The sequence below is a fragment of the Apis florea genome, unplaced genomic scaffold, assembly GCF_048593485.1.
Source record: "Apis florea isolate Af1SG1 unplaced genomic scaffold, ASM4859348v1 contig_3203_pilon, whole genome shotgun sequence".
Classification (NCBI taxonomy): Eukaryota; Metazoa; Arthropoda; class Insecta; order Hymenoptera; family Apidae; genus Apis; species Apis florea.
This window is the reverse complement of record NW_028256723.1, coordinates 2,711,817-2,725,208: the sequence shown is the minus strand read 5'-3', so window position 1 is coordinate 2,725,208 and position 13,392 is coordinate 2,711,817.

The window sequence follows — 13,392 nt, the reverse complement described above, 5'->3', positions numbered from 1 at the left end:
GAAATGGTAATTGGTAGGGGTTAAAGGATCGTGCAATAATATGGATAATTCAACGAGAGATTGAAAATGTAATGATTGTATTTTCTTTTTGTCGTGGAACGAAAGATGCAATTTGCAAAGATAAAATTTTTACGGGATGTTAATTTTTAATTGAAAAGTTTATAATTATTTCGTGGTGTATATTGTAGAAGGGGATAGATCTGTGAAAGGAAAAAGTTGAAATTTGGGATTTGAGGAGATTTGAGAATATTCGAGAATTTAAAAATAAATTGTTTTCATTGATTTTCATTTTCGTTTTATCCTTATGCGTTATTTATTTTTATTTTTCGTTCACATTTTATTGCACTTTTGTTTACGCTCTACGTTCAACTCTTTTTCGTCCCCATCCTCTTCTTTTTTTTTTTTCAATACTAAATTATTATACAATTTCACTCCGTAAACAATTATAAATCTATTTACTTATCGTTTTTTATTACCTTTTAATTGAACATTTATTAATTTGTAAATATCGGGGGAAGATATATTGTTATTGAGTCACGATCAATAACGAATAATTTTAACAGATTATTGCGCTCGACTGCGATATTTTGTAACCGATTTTTAAAAACGGTTGTACGCGATAAATTCTTATTCAAAGCGAGATCCGATCGACTATGGATAAAAACAATGACATGCAAATAGGAAATATCATCACTTTTTACGAGTTTTATTCGCGCGAGCGTTTATTTTTTTTTTTTCTTTTTTCTTTTTTCTTTTTTTCTCTCCCCCTCTCCCCTACTTTCTCCCAATATTCTATTGTTCCGGATAATAACGAACGGTCACAAAGTGTGGTAAAACGGTAAAATCTTGTTAATTAATTAATTCATTCAGAAATTCATTAATTAAAAGCAAGGAGAAATAATGAAATTGAAATTGAAGGAAGATCGAAAATAATCGCGGTGTATCCGATATTCAATCGTTTCGCTGCGATGTTATAATGCACGGGGCCATATATTTTACTCCTAACTGTTGCTCGACGAACTAATTTTCACCGTGCAAAATATCGAATGTCCTATGTTTGTATCGCTACTGAAATGTGCATTATGTCGTTTATAATTTTGCAAGAATATTATGATATACGCGTATCTGCGAGAAATTGGTAATAATAATAATTTTAGAAATGAGCGATAATTGAATCAAGCATCGATCGTTTTCTTTATTATTCCATTATTATTTCTAATTAACGGAAGAATGATGATAAACATAGGATAAAATATGAATTAAATGTAACAGTTTCTTTAAGTTAATTTTTTTTTTTTTTTGTTTTTTTGATTAAGATTTTATCCAATATTTCATATCTTTTCTCGATAAAATTAATTAAATAAAATTCCGAGTTCGAGCAATGATCAAGAGAAAAAAATTCTTCTTTTCAATTACATCGTCTCTATATTTCAAAATATTCAACGAGGAAAGAGACACGAGAAAGAAAAAAGAAGAATCCATTTCCAACGTTTAATCTAACTTTCTCCCAACGAAATTCAATAGATATCCTCAAGTTTTACGAACTCGAATATCAAACAAATTCTAATATTTTCCAAATATTGATTATAATATTTCTCAAATGTTATTCGAGGGAAACAGCGACCACAATATCATTGCGTTGTTCGAACAACGCGATAGTTATTACCCGAAATTTGAAAAATGCGAAATAGGCATTCGTTTATTACTGAACGAGTTACAACAGTGATTGCTCGAATGGACGATAATTGGAAATCTGATGTAAGAAGAGCTATATGTATTTTTATTCTTCTTTTAATTTATAAGATTTTTCTTCTCTCTAATTTATACTTTTACTTTTATTATTATAATACGATACCAATATATATATATATTTATACGTGTATAAAATAAGATTTTCGATTAAAATTAAGATTATTGAGTTCAAGTTTTCCAGGACTCGTTATTCGAGCAATACATTGCGAGGATAAGTAAGATTCCAATTTGCCCTGCTCGTTACCGACATATTAAATTCTATCGAATTTCGATAACCACTGTTCTTTATCTCGGTCGTGCGAGAGTTTTAGGAATTTGTATTTTTTATAGATCCATTAGGATCTTCCGGTGATTAAATCTGTACACGCGATCACGTTTCAATTTCCGCTTCATTTAAGATTTTATTTCTTATTATCCGTAAGAAAATAGGCCAGCAGTGATGGTGTTTCAACTTCTAAACAGAATTGATCCTGTTTAATCGCCACTGAAACTCATTCTTCATCGTTATATCGTCATCAGAGATTTAATAATAAATATTTGCGCGGCAATACGCGCTCTTTCGAGTCTCGAGTATATGGATTCGAAAGGCTTGAACCATCTTGAGCGGATTTACTTTAAAGGATACCATATGGTCGCTTGAAAACTAGCTTACTGGATTTTTAAGAGTTAATAGTTAAGTTTTTGTTTATTACAAAATTCTTTTCCTTCAAACTTTATAATTAAACCTGATCTTGATTAAAAATTCTTTTCTTTTTTTTTTTTTGTGGTTTTTGGACGAGACATGGAACAGACAAAATTGTGAATCTTTTTTTTTTTATTCCTTCTCTGTACAAAATTTTATGAATATCGAATGCAAAATAATAATTGAATATGAAATTTCGATATAAATCAGGTTCTTTCTTTTTTTTTTTTTTTTGGAGAAAATATGTAATCTTTATTTGGTATTCACGTTTTAAATCGTATAATTTGATTCGTATGTTAATGTTTAAAAAATCAACAGAAACATTCAGCTTTGAATTGTGTAACACGTCATTCGTGTATTCTGTCTCCGCCATCTACTGTTTTTGCAGGTTTATCATATTTTCCCACTTACTTAGCATACATTTTCATTCGTTCCCCGCACTTGAAAGTTCCGTCCACTTCAAAAAGACAACAATGTAGAGTTTAAATTTAAATCTTCTTCGTCTCCTTAATAAAACTTACATCTGTTCCTCATCAGATTTCATCACACGATATTATCGATACGTTTCGCTAAGAATTACATTAATGTAGACTATCACGATTGCTCGTTCAACTTTTATCTAAATTTACAAAAAAAAGTTTAATTTCACAGAGGAGAGAAATGTTTTCGGACTAGAAACATCTGTTCGAGAACATTCACCCCTTCGAAGCAGCAAATACATCTATTAGTAAATATCCAAAGAACACAAACTGCAGGGTATAACTCTTCCTTAACTCCAATCCTTTGCATGCATCTTACAACCCTTCCGCATTACAACATTCTCGACGAAAAGCACACTCAGCCGACAGTGTCCTATTAATCTTTCATATGTTAGTTTTTCACCCCCGTATTACAATGATTAATAGCTGTACGGAACGCTTCCAATCCGAGCGAAAGCAATTCCATTAAAAGAATTCAACGAGACAAAAGAAGGAAAAAAGTACCTTCCGATTCCTCCTATCGGATATCGTCGATGTGCCACTTGCGTATACATTCTCGTCCATAAATCAACGAGATCATTTGATTTATAAATCAATCATCCTAATTTCTCGATCTTACGAAATTTGAAAATTCACTTGTATTTATCAATATTACTATAATTTTTACGAGAAAGAGTCTCAAATTTTATTATTTTATTATTTAAAGCTGAAAATAAATTGGATAAAATTATATGATAAACTATTAACCGTATAAATTAGTTGTTTAGTTAGTAGAAATATTCCACCACTCATTTCAGGCTACGCAACGAAACTACATTTATATCGATATTATCACAATATTCTCTCCTCTTATTCTCAATGTTATATCACAATCACATTAATCGGTCCACGAACTCGTACACGCGCTGAAACACGCCCAAACACCGGGCGATCTCGAAAATCTGCCAAAACACGGGCACGATTTAATCACGGGAAGGTTCGTGAGCTGCAGTCGGCGCTGTTTATTTCTTACATAATTTAATGCAGCCTCGAGGAGCTCGCGCGACGAGAAGACGGAACGAGACGGAACGGGGGAGTTTTGGGCGCGCAGAATAACGCCGGAAACGGGGCGAATTTCGTTTCCTCGTTGCTCGCGAAAAATGGCGGGCAAGGGTTTGGTTGGCCGGTAATTACGACAGAGAGAATTTGTGTGCACGCGCGGCCTCCCGTTTTCCTGCGTATTTATGCGAGCCCCTCGAATTGAAAATTTCACCGCTCGTCGTGGTTTCCAACGTCGTTGCGGGTTCTTCCTCCTCTGCTTCTTCGTTCGCGTTCAATCGACCCTGTTGCGCCTGTTGGAACTTTAAACGATTCGTGGATCCGATCTTTGGATGAATCTGTTTGTCTCGATATGTTACGTGTCTCGTTGGAAGAATTGCCTTGGAGAGGAAGTTATGGATTGAATTATTAGATTATAAATTCGAGAGTTAGTTTGGTTTTTTTGGAGGTTTTGTTGGTACGTTTTGTATGGGTTTTCTTGTATTTTTAATTTTCTCTTAAAACGGAAATCGAGACGATGATTCGATGTGGTATGTAAATTTGAATATTAAAAAAAAATTTGTAGAACGCTCAAAATGTAGCTTCGTTTGTTTAATCGTTTATTCGTAAGAATTTTATTTTGTTATATAAATAAATATGTAGATATCTCGGGACAAAGTGTTCTATTAGAATCGCAAAAATTATAAAATTAATGAATAAATGGGATCGAGACTTTGGTATGTAAATAATAAGATAGATGTATTTGTTAATGTTTAAAAGAAAAATACGAGCGTTTTTATAATTCGTTGAATCTATATAAATGTTTTATATTTACAAAAGGATTTGAAAATCCGCTCATTACAGATAATTTCGTTTAACGACCACTCGAATACCTCACAATACTTATCTCCACGGTTTTTTGTTATACACGGATTAGTCGCATGCAATCGCGTAATTCAATACAAATTAAAACAGGGCTTTCTCTTACTAATGTCGAGAACTAATGTGTGTCAACCGACCTTATTTTGCGAATGATTTTAACGATTGGTCGATTTGCAATTAGTCAAAAGGCGAGGGTATATTTGAAAATTTGTGTTAATTGAATCGATCTGTACGAATGGAACGTGATTACCGAATGAATTACGTTACAACCGTTGGAATTGGCGTCGTCAAGATTCGTTGCTCTTTCCATTTAACCCATAAAGTGTTAATTAAAGTTCAGCTTCGATACATGCAATCAAATATTGAAGAAACCTATAATTCGTTGTGCCATTTTCTTTTTATCGTTCTGGCAATGAAGTATCAATCATACGCGATATATCTATAATCGCTATATATTCTGATTTTTTTTTTAAAGAGAATCGTATAAAGAGAATCATGTATAATTTATTCCATGATTTTTTCCTTAATCATTATAAAATCTTTGTGCAACTCACACAAATTAACTTTTGGCAACTCTATATTTCTCAAAAATTTTGAAAACAATCATAATGCGAGGGGTTAAACGACAATTAGATCTTTGTAGCAACAGTATTTTCCATATATTGTCAATTTCTTGAAGAATATTCTCCAAAAATTTAACATAACAAATTTACCCAAATCAGAACAAAATATTCAATTTAATAACCTTACATTCAATTTTCATCCTCCATTCGTGCATTTTAATTTCGAACTCCGTGAAGAGCACACCTTTCGTGATCCTCTGGATCTCCTCCAGAATTCGCAAATAATTTTCAATTTTCAGAAAGATAAGTCCACTGTATTTATCACGTCACGCGTGTACGGAATCGTAGGAAGGCGGTATTAAGGCTGCACGTAATTAGCACGGTGTTTCACGGTGTTTGTGCGATGCGAAACACAGCAAAAACAAAAAGCGCAACTGCTGCGTTTTCCCGTGTTCAAATTCAACGAGTCGTCGGCCATAATTTACTCCCGTGCACTTTCGCGTTTGCTTAACCAGCAATTGTGCGATTACAAAAGGGAAGAAACGAAGGGCGAACGAGGAGAGGACAGAAGGAGGAAGAAAGTTGGTAGCGACAACGATGGTGGAGAAGTAACGAGTTGACGAAATTCACCCTTCTGCGTCTTTTCGATTCGGTGTACAATTGGAAGAGATACAGCCAGGCTGTAAATTATCATTTAAACGATAACACTTATTAATGTAGCAGAATTCATGCAATGCAATTTATGGAATCTAATAACTTGAATCTTAGACTGTAAATTGAAATTCACCTGGAAATCAAGCTATTGTTATTTATTTCTTGGAACATCACGACACTTAGAACAATCGCTATTATTTGAGAAAAAAATTTCGAATAAACATATTCAATAAATGAGAATTTCTATGATGATTGGTCACGTGACGAACTTTTCACGATGAAAGGAATTATTTCCATTTTAAAAAATTAATGACACAAGTATTGTCAATGTGCACGTTTTAGATTTTACTCCAATTTTTTACGGTTCTTTGTACGCTTCATCAAAGATCCCATTACGATACCTCTTCTACGATTTTTAATGCATCGACACAACTGTTCCAGGATAAACTTCTAAATGCAACGAATTACAATTTCGTTATCATCTCAAATTACTCGTTTCAATCCCGAAAACGCGTAAACATTCACAGCTTTGCTATATCTCCTCCATCGACTTGGTACTCGAGGTAGGAAGGTACGAGTTGAAAGGTCGAGATGGAAAATAGGAACGTCAAAACGCGGAAATAAACCGAGTTCCGCGATTCTGGCGCACAAAGTAACGCGATCCCGGGAAACAATGAATAAGAAATGGAAATTGAATCGTGGCTTCTAAGTTAAACGCGGATTATCTTCTCGAGACTTATGAACGACGTATGAATTATTAATGGGGCCCTGTTTCGTAAACAGGCGGACGAAGAAAATTATTTTCTCGAAATTGGAGAGGATCGGGGGGAGAATTTAACGACACTGGAACGATACTGGGATTGAAGATGCAACAAGAGAATACGAATCTCGAGTATGAAATCTGTCGTGGGTTATACATATATATATATATATATATGGAGAGTCGCTCAATTTGCGAGCGACACGTTGTTTAGATTGTTGCTTCTGGTTTAATTACTCTAACGAACGGATAGTAAAACAATCTCGATAACGAAGACGAGGGTACGGATATGTTGAAATGGATTATTAAAGGGGATGATGTGAAATTAAGGCAATTAAAATTTTCCAGTTGAAATAATCGGGGCAAAGTAGTTGAATCGTTCTCTATTTTTTATGCACGATTCTAGAATTGTAATCGTTTTCAACGAACAAAGGTTTATAACAAAGGTTTTAAACGAATTAGATGTTAAACTGGCGAGATCTCTTGCTCTTGATGACTGAAAGAGCAAAGTGTATGGATTTAATGAAAAATAAATGGTATAAAAATTTCTGAAGGATTATCAATTAATGAGACAGATCCAGACGTTTATTAACTGATCTATTATAATCAAGTATGTTTAAAGTCAATTTTCTCGAAAAAATTTTATTCTACAATTTGAATTTTCATAGAATCATCCTTTTTCGGATTTTATCAACCACGTTGTGTAGTAAACTGGAAATAATTCGAAAATTTCTCGAGACACAAGCATGGATTTTTATACACGCGTTGATAAGAATGATTTAACAATAAAAAAAAAAAAAAATGACCGCGAACTAAATTTAAAATGACGAATGGCGCGTGTGTCGAGCAATTAGAATTTCATTGGGCGTACACACATCCAGTAGCGGGCAATTATTCCCTCGTGTCTTTCAGTAGCGTCACCTCTAAAAAGTACGTACATTGCGACACTAATGCACAGTGGCACTAGCCCGGCCTATTGTGCTCCCAACAACAGAAGTTGCTACTAGTCTAGTAAGCGCTTTCGTCACGTGCGCCCAGGACTGACCGTTCCCACGACCACAGCGACAATTGTAATTAATGATGCTAAATTAGATCCAAGCCGGTTGAACTTCTTTCGAAAGCCTCTTAATGGTCTAACACACCGACGAGTATTGTCGTCGAGCGTTTAAACCTATTACGTCCGCGTCGATTCATCCACGGTTCTCGAAATTCTCTCGACGTTAGAATTGTTCAATTGGATTAAACGATAGCCGAAGACGTTGCGGTGTCTTTTGTGTGTGTCGTAAAAGTGATTCTTTTTTTTTTTTTGCGTTTTTGTAGCAATCGATGTTAACGAGAGAAATCTTTATTATTATTATTATTTTTTTTTTTAATCAGAGAAAACGAATTAATTCGTAATTTAAATAATAATTTAAAGTTAAAGGGATAAATTATTCCAACAGAAATTGATTTGTTTCCGGATTTAATTTTTCATTTCATATAACTATATCGTGGATTCTATTATGAAAAATTATTACGAAAAGATTATTGGAAAGCTTTTTAAACGTCTCAGTAAAATGAGAGAGAGAGAGAGAGAGAGAAAAATAATGCTTATACGTAAGCAGAAACTCGATGGAGAAATTTTATTCCATCCTTATAAAATTTCACATTTCCTGTTCCTCGAACACAATTTTTCTTTTGAATAAGAAATTATGCAATTTTTAATTACAATACAAGCGTAAAGATTTAACAATATAGAAGATGTATTATTATATAATATACGATATATAAATGTCTATTTGTCTTTCCAAATTTCTATTTAAATGCAAAATCACGAATCTGTTCAATTTCGAAAACTCGCATAAGCATATAATGTGTTGTCATTAACGCACAACCGGTGCTACCACCAACTACTCCGATAATTGCCAAAACAGAACATCTATTAAATAAACGGAATCTGTCCAATATAAAATATAGAAAAAAATTTAAAAATCCAAAAATTTTCACGTAATTTCTATATTTTTCATCTTCGAGTCCATTAACAAGGTTTAAAAATTCTAAAATTTAGTTAGAAACTTCCATACTAATCCATACTTTATTTTATTTATAGAAATGTCATGTATGAACTATATCATCTCCAATTTCATTCTTTCCTCTGCTCCGTATCTATACCGTAGTCGATATTTCAATCGATTTTCATTCACCTACCTCTGCTTTGCAATAGCGCGCCACGCAACATTCTGAGTTGTGCCATGCAAGAAGGTATTAAAGCTTTATTCATCCGCCAGATCTCTTCCATTCGCGATATTTTTCAAGTATTCGCATTCTTAGATTAAAATAGTGCATATGATAACTAATATTAAAAATTCACAAGAGATACCATTAAACGCAAAATCCATGCATTCCCCATTCCCATTCCAATATTTATTAATTATTCTATTAAAAAAAAAAAGAAAAAAGAAGAAGAAAACCCTACTAATACAATACAACAAACTGCAAACTGAGACTACAACAGCTAAGAAGTCTTTCAACAAACAAAGACCCAATTTTCGAAATCAACCCAACCCTCCCTCCCCCTCTAAAACACAGTTCCCGTTCTACTTTGGCCAAAATTTCGGCCAACTAAGCAAATTAACAGAATAAATAAATCGAGTTGCTTCCGTTAATCCCAAGTTTTCGCCTATTCGTAAATGGAGGCACGTAACAGGCGCGCGCAATCCGTCCTGCTTAATACACACTAATAGAGGGCCGGGGTCGTTCAATAAGCTTCTCGTTAACAATGCATTCGAATTCTCGGACGCGATTCTCGGCTGTAAGGCGGCGTAAAAGGAAGCGTAAAACACGGTGCGACGTGAGAGACCGATCCTCGTGAAACTTTCAACGATTCTTCTCCAACGAGGGGGGAACCTGGCGGGGTGGAGGGGCGAGGGGGTTGGGAGGGGTTGGGAGGACGACGTTAACGGAGCGTCGTCATTCGTTCCGTGTACGGTGAAAACTTAACGCGTCTCAGACATGTTGAATAAGGCAAGGAGAAGGTAACGCGCTTTCAAAGAGTCCGCCCCCTCTCCCCCCCCCCCATCGATTTTTTTTCTTGTCGACGAGGCAAGTGGCGGAGACGTGGCTGACCTGGTGAAGAGAACGGTTTCACAAACCAACAAGGGGGATACAATTTGGGGGAGGAGGAAAGAGAAGATGCGATGCTCGGGTTTGGAGGGAGATATTGTATCGTATTGCGAGCGGTTTGATGTGATTTTTATTTTTTTTTTTTTTTTTTTCGTTTATTTTTACGTATGAAGGTGGAGAGAAGAGTCTTTCAGATGTAATTTCGAAGAGAAATGAAAGATAGTAGGTGTTGTGAGGTTTGGAAATTGGGACGAGAAATGGATGGAGAAATGTAGGTTATATATTATGCAGGTGGTTTGACGTCACTTTTTTTTTTTTATTTTTTTGCGTAGGTGTTGCAGGTGTTTAGATTCTACGATTTGGAGGTTGAATGTAGTATGTTGGTATACGATTGTGATGTAATCGAGGGAAATAGATGAATGTAAATGAAATTTTTTATTTATTTTCGGCATATAGACGATGTATAGGAAAAACGAATTAGTGTTAGATGCGATTTTTTTCTAATTTTTTAGCGTACATATTGTGAAAGATGATTTAGTCAAAAGGAAATTAGAAAAATTAAATGAGTTTCCGTTGATTGGATATGTTTAATCAGATATGAATTGGTATTAATTGAATGAAAAAACGATGTTTAGCGCGGAGAATCAGTAAATTATCGTTATTATTATTATTACTGTAATTTCCTGGTTTATTATAATTATTATATTATTATTAATAATATGTAAATTCGTATGTTATTATTATTATTATTATTATTCTCAACGGGATAAATGATGGTGAACATGTATAGCGAATAAAGAAGCTAATATACATGATAAAAGTATATGCATAAAATACATTGAAAAGAAAATGGAAATATGTATAATAAATATCTATGTTAATTACAGGTATCTGCGAATATTTAGGGAATCAACAACAGGCTGGTTGAAATTCGTCGCGATCGCAATTATGAATGAATAAATAATGAATAAAATGATATTTTAATTTCTCTCGGTTCAAATATTTGGAAACGTTTTGCAACATCCGTCCAATTTTATCGTCTAATTTACATCTCACCCAACTATTTCTAACTATAAATAATGAAAATTACTCGAGTGATTATTTCGAAAAGATCGACTCCCATAAATACCCGCCTAATTCCTTTAATTAATCGGACATGTCTCACGTGTGTGAAGTGATGACACCATTCAAAAGTCGTGAATTCACCCTTCTCATGTCCCTTCTCGAGTCAAAAATTGAAAAAAAAAAATTCTTTTCGCGTTAAAAATTTTCCTAATTTAAAATTCAATTCTTCAAACCTCTGATCGAACGCGCAGAAAAGAACTAAATCGTGTGATCAGCGACGATTTTCTTCCGATGTTAATTACCGCTGACGCGTGTGTATCACTTTATATCGCAAGGATCCCTTTAAGATCGATCGACTATGATCTCGTGGCGAGAGTACATGCTCTTGATGATGATATAACCGGCGTGCACGGTTTTGATTATCCTTACGACCGTCGTTAGCAATTTCCGTTACTGGTACAGCGTCGAATAACTCGGCAAGTACGGATGCCAACGAGAGTTAAGCCGAGTGTATTTCGTCTCGCGCGCGAATACGCTTCCTCCTCTGCTCGAAATTTGATATACACGGTATCCACGCGGCAAAAAAAAGGAAAGAAGGAAAAAAAAGAAAGGAAAGGGGATGAGATGATATGTATCCTGCATCGAAATTGCGAAGCACGTCGTACTGCGTAAAAACACATCGATGTGTTTTTCATTCACCGATATCGGTATTTTTATGAAAATTTTCCGATATTTTTATATCGTGCGCGAATGAATCTTTAATGAGAAAGGAGGGAGAAATTATTTTCAGAATTAATTCGGGATGATCGAGTGAAATCGTGCGTCGTCAAATTTCAATGATGCAACAAAATTTTTAAAATGATGAAATGATTTTGCATAATGATAAGTTTTCTTCTTGTAAAAACTTCATTTTTGTCGTCGTAATGTAATATCATATTTCGAAAAGAATTCACATTCTTGGTTTCGGACGGTAGTCTCACTGGAGAAACAAAATATACATTGTTTTCTACATTTTTACATTGTTATTTTTCGTTCTAACGGGGAATCCAAGGTATTCGCTAACAATAAGATGGAATTACAACTTCCATCGTATAATTGTATTCCTAGGAATCACTTTTAGTGAAAAGAAAAAAAAAAAAACAGAAAAAAGAAAAAGGAAAATTAAAACAACGATGTTTCCAAATTCCTCGCTCGACGAAGTATCTTTAAAATAATTCGAATTAATGTCCCCTGTTAAACGTTCGAGGACCGTTGAATATTTTCCATTAAACGGAAATATAAACAATTCTCTGAACTTTTACCTAGAATTTCTCAACGAATTTCTCTCGAGCAGGGATACGACTCGCGCTTTCATTTCCTATTCACACAATTATATCAGAAGACGGCAGAAGACGGTGAGATTTTTCGAAAAGGAATTCGAATTATCCGGAAATAAGGGACGCGAAAAAGCGCAAAGACCGATTTCGAAGCGGCGAAAGGAGATAAGTTTGAAAAAAAAAAGAAGGCACGCTTCGACAAATCCAACGAGGTTCTCGTTGGAGAACACGATGTGTATGTAGGGTGTAACGATGCGCTCTCCGTAACAATGCCTCGTGCATCGATGCGCGATCCTCCTCCTCCTCGAGTGAGGAGTGTTTCGTGTAACGATGTCGATGCAGCCACGGGACAAATCGGACCGTTCTTTCTCATTCCCTTGCGTTCAGTTTTCTGAGTCAAATTGGTCAATAATGAACGTTTGCATAGGTTTTCTTTTGTTCGAAGGAAATCGAAGTGAGGAATGAAAAATAAAGCGAGATAAGTAAATCAAGAGAGATCAGTTCGATGGATCCGTTCAACTTTCGATTGGCAAATGAATGATTAGTTCGAAATTAGTTATTCACTTATCGATCGAAAGTTTAACAAGAGAAAAGAATAGTTGAATGATTCTTCAAAAAAGAACATTATTTTTTGCATTGATTCGCCTTCTCTTCGTTAAAAGATGAAATATTTAACACTTGTTTCAACGAATTCGTTTCGTACGAAATGTTGTCTGCAAAAATGTAAATATAAAAAATATAAAAATATTCATAACTCTATACATTTACATGCATATATGCATATATATCCTCTCGCATACGGTACAAAAATAAATAAATAAATCTCCAATGTTTTAAATGCGCAATTTCATCAAGGGAAACGAGATTAGCAGATTATAGCTTCTCGAGATCGTTATCAACGATTTACTTCGATCGATTAATGTTAAAAAATATTGCAACTCGAAGCTCGAAGCCAGGAGGGGTTAAAGTTAAAAATTGGCGGAGCGTAATACAGCACAATAAAAACTTGCCACCGGAATTTTCGCGGATGGCGTTCCACGAATCCGTGGAACTCGGGCCGGGGAAAAAGTCTGGAACCTGTTGGATACGTGAAGGGAATATGGCCGCTTGCCGATGCGAG